Source organism: Dioscorea cayenensis, unplaced genomic scaffold (genome assembly GCF_009730915.1).
Source record: "Dioscorea cayenensis subsp. rotundata cultivar TDr96_F1 unplaced genomic scaffold, TDr96_F1_v2_PseudoChromosome.rev07_lg8_w22 25.fasta BLBR01001505.1, whole genome shotgun sequence".
Lineage (NCBI taxonomy): Eukaryota > Viridiplantae > Streptophyta > Magnoliopsida > Dioscoreales > Dioscoreaceae > Dioscorea > Dioscorea cayenensis.
This window is the reverse complement of record NW_024087896.1, coordinates 1-4,677: the sequence shown is the minus strand read 5'-3', so window position 1 is coordinate 4,677 and position 4,677 is coordinate 1. Positions and strand designations below refer to the sequence as shown.

At 35.0% G+C, this 4,677-nt stretch overlaps 1 pseudogene; it reads left to right on the top strand.

Moving 5' to 3' along the window:
* The first annotated feature begins 1,527 nt into the window (after positions 1-1,527).
* Positions 1,528-4,498, top strand: LOC120256556 (annotated as a pseudogene).
* The last annotated feature ends 179 nt before the right edge of the window (positions 4,499-4,677 follow it).

Sequence of the window (4,677 nt, the reverse complement as noted above, 5' to 3'; positions counted from 1 at the left end):
TTCATCTAAAAGTATCACGAACTTGGGTGACAAATAATCAAAAAGAGTTTTAAATGTGCTATTAATAAGAGACAAAAGGATTGCACAAATGATCAACGTGTATAATTATTGTATTCTAGTTGTTTTAAGTAATTCAAAAACTATTTTATGTATTGAAATGAAGAACAAGCTTATTGTTGTTGTTGTGTATAATCAAATTAATAGAGCTATTCTGATGTATGTTTCACCAAATCACTAAATTGTAGTTGTGTATTATCAAAGTAGAAGGGCTATTCTGTTGTATATAAGCACTAATGTCTGATGTGATTTCACCAAATTAACATGGCTTTTCTGTTTGCACTCAATTATTAATACTCAATTATTTATAAATTGTGATTCTGGAGATTCAAAAACAAAACCTTGCATTGCTGCTCATAGCATGATATTTCGCATTCCATTTTAATCAATAATTACAAAACAAATTTTAAAGTAAAATAAACATTATTGGTAATAGGGCTCTAACTTTTGCTTTATATTAGTGTAAAAGTCTCATACAGGGGAGTGGCACAACAACAATCTTCGGGAGTCTTGGTTATTTAGGTGGAAGGAATCTCTCAAGATGAAGAAGGATGAGTTTTAGGTATCGGGTGCGGATCTAAATCAAATCTACATATAAAACCTAAGGGGCCGTTTGGTTGGCGGTAATGTTTGCACGTTTACTGTACATTGCTACGTCAGTAATCTTTTCAGCATTCTGGTGTTTGAATTATTAGTGGTGGTAATATTGATGGTAATCTGTGATTACTTAACCTTGGAAAGATGACAAAGAAACTTGGTAATTCCATTATCACCAAAATAGGTGGCTATGTTGGACTCAAATGGGTGGTAATCTGAATTTTTTTAGACACATATGCCCTTTGTTTAAAAATAATAATTTTCATACTTTATTCGTTGGATAAAAAAAATTAAATTTGAATAACATTATTTTAGGAATATGTTTAGCTTGAAAATTTAATTTTACTCGAAAATTTTATTTTTATTTTTAAATTTAAACTTGCATAAAATAGTAGACACAAAGGGTATTTTGGGAAATTTAGAATATTACCAAGTTTTTATTACTTATGTAACTACTGAGTTTCAACGAAAAACGTGGTTATCATGAATTACCACAGACGTTCACGGGCGTATAACGTTCGTATCTTATTACCACGATAATCTCGTTACGTGGTAATATATCATTATCGCTAACCAAACGGGCCCTAAGAGGTTAATATCGCATTAACTTATGTTCTAATTTTTATTAATATTTTCAAAAAGTTATAAGTGCTATGTAAAACAGATGGTCGTCTGAGAAAGAGATTAATATTTTGCAAATGTGAAAAATCAGAAAACTCCTGTAAGATGAAAATGTCAGATTGACTACGATTAAAAACTATGCAGATCTCGAGGAAATTTATTCAGATCCAACGGAATGCATAAAGATCACATCTGAACCGTTGGATCTAGGGCTTATGGATGATCATCCATTTCCAACATCAATATAAATAGTGCTAGGGTTTCAGAAAAGGAGACCAGAGCTGGAGGTTAAAGAGACGGCGTAGCTCTCCGTTCCACCTCGACGAAACCCTAGGTTCGTCTTGGCCCTCTGAATCCTCTCTCCAGATCCCTCCTTCGATCTCTCAGCAATGGCAATCAAGCTTTCCAAGGCGGAGAAGAAGGTGCAGTACGATAGAAGCTGTGCCGTTTGCTCAATGAGTACACCCAGGTTTTTGATCGTGGCGGCCGACAACGTGGGATCGAACCAGATGCAGAACAGTCAGGAAGGGGCTGCGCGGCGATTCTACTGTGCTTATGGGCAAGAATACTCTGATTCGCCGTTGCGTCAAGCTCCATGCGGAGAACACTGGCAACAAGGCGTTGCTGAACCTTCTTCCACTCCTCGTAGTATGGCTTTTGTTTTTTGTTTTTCATGATTTTGGTTTGTTTTTGTATTGATTGTTGGTGTGTTTGGATTTATTGATTGTGCTTGTTTGATTTAGGGAAATGTGGGAATGATTTTCACCAAGGGAGATTTGAGAGGAGGTCAGTGAGGAAGTCGCTAGAGTACAAGGTAGAGTTTCAGTTCTATCTAAATATTTCTTTTTATTCTTTTTTTTTTTTTGTTAGTTATTCTTGTTGTGTGTTCATTGATAGACAAGTACAAACCAGTGACTGGTTTGAGGAAAGGTAAGGATTTTAGGAATGAAGATTGTTTGTTGTAATTTGCAAAGTGGAGATTTCTATTGAAAAATCAGGAATCTTCTCTTATTTTACTGTTTATGCATATTATTTCCATTAAACTGAACATTTCATAGGGGAATTCTTAACCTATTCTTAGTTGTCCTTTTTATTTTTGTATGAGAGCTAATAATTAGGTGTTGGAAAGAGTTAATTGGTTTCTTGAATTTGTTTGAATGAAAATATTATGATGAGTGAAAAGAACATTATTAGCTAATTTTTTGTGACTCCTAAAAATTTCAGTTATTGCATATGTTCCCCAGATGAAATCATGGTTACCCTTTGATAGATTTATTTTGCATGTTTATACTTTCTGCCTCTGGTAAAGGGTTACCAGAGTATCATAAAACAAATATAATATATTTTTAAATATCTAATCCACACTCTTACCATTTAAGATAATTCTACTCTTTAAAGAGGAAATTTACATATTCTTTTGAGATTAATATTAATTAATATACTCTAATGATGCATGTGGGGTAGAGGAGGGGATATGTAAAAATATCAAAATTTGGGGAGTATACATTATATTTTGTTTTATGGAAGGTGTATACATAATTAGCTCAATTTTCAGAGACATTCAAGTAAAAATTCTTTTTGTTCTCTTCCCCCCTGCATTTTTCTCTTGCTATTTTTATCCTCTGTTGGAAGAACATATGGTCTAGCCATATCTAGATGGTTCACTGTTGAGGGATTATGGAAATGAAATTTAGAGGATAGCTGTGCTTGGAACTACATTTTATATTGGACTTTAGTTGCTGTGATTTAGATGAGTTAATCCTTCAAGGAAACCTATGAATCATGTATGGTTTTGAGAATGTGTCTTTGTAAAAGATATCTATGCTTAGAGATGGAAGCCTGCTTCAGATATGGTCCATCTAGTTTGAGATTAAGCTCCATCATATGTTATTTTTGTAGCATGAGAATGCCTTCTTGTGTAATGGAATTTATATTCTTTGCATTCTTTGCTCTTGGATCTGTAAGAAGTTAGCAAAACTGGTTAGAACTTCTCCAAAATCTAAACTAGGACCTTTGATTCAAGTTTATTCTGAGTGGTTATTCTGATGCTTTTGACACTTAATAGGAGGCTAGCAGTTGACAGAGGTGTTGAGATCAATCTGCTATGGTTACGCAGAAATGAAGTCTGGTTTGTGATTAATCTGTTAAAATGCAAGCTTGATTGTTAAATCATCTTGGAAACTGTTGTTTATTTTATATTGATCCCCATACAAATGGTTTGACACTAGATGCATTATAGTTTGTTACATTATTTGTTTATATTCTTGTGTTTGGGATTGACTAAGTTATTTTGGTTCTTCTATAAATCAGGTTGGAGCTCCTGCTGACGTGTCCGGACTTAGTTTGCTCCTATTGATGTAATTGTTCCTCCAGGAAACACTGGTTTGGATCCATCACAAACCTCCTTCTTTCAGGTTCATAAAATATCTTGAATTTCAACATTTCTATCTGGTTTCCAAATTCTTGTGTCTGCATTTATATTTTTTGGTGGAGTTGAAATATCTGTGTTGCGGTTTTCTTATTCAAAGCCCTGTAAAATATTTATCTTTCTTGTCTTCCCTTTTTCATACTTGTGTTTATGCCTTCAACAGGTTCTGAATATTCCAACTGAAGATTAACAAAGGTACTGTTGAAATTATCACCCCTGTTGAACTGATTAAGGGGCGAGAAGTAGGCTCTTCTGAGGGCTGCCCTCCTGGCCAAGCTTGGAATAAGGCCCTTCTCCATATGGCCTTGTTGTTTTTGTCTGTCTATAATGACAGCTCAGTGTTCAGCCCTGAGAGTGCTTGACCTCACAGATGATGATCTTGTTACTAAGTTTTGCAAATGGTGTCTCTGTGCTCACCTCACTTTCATTAGCCATATCTTACCCGACCTTAGCAGCAGCACCCATCACATGTTCATCAAATGTACAAGAATATTCTCGCGTTGCTCTTGCAACTGATTATTTCTTACCACAGACCGAGAAAGTGAAGAGTATTTGAAGGTGAGAATTGTATCAAATGATCGGATGCTTTACCTATTTTCTTGGCTTACAAAGAGTTTAATTAATCGGGTTGAATCTTGTTGTATCATGCAGGATCAACCAAGTTCGCTGTTGCAGCTGCTCCTGTTGCTGCTGCAGAGCTGCATCTACACCAGCTGCAGCTGCCGAGACCAGAAAGAAAGAGGAACCTGCTGGGGAATCTGATGATGATGATTAGGATTTAACTTGTTTGATTAGAGTTTGAATTATCGATTTTGTGTTGAACACTGTTGTTTTGCTTATATGTTTTCTATATTTACTTCAGTGGACATGTCTTTCTTGTCACACACCTTTGAGCCTTCATAGCGTTCAAGTCAAGACTGTAGTCAGTTTAAATTCTTAATTCCAAATGTTATGAACAATGCATATTAACTGAA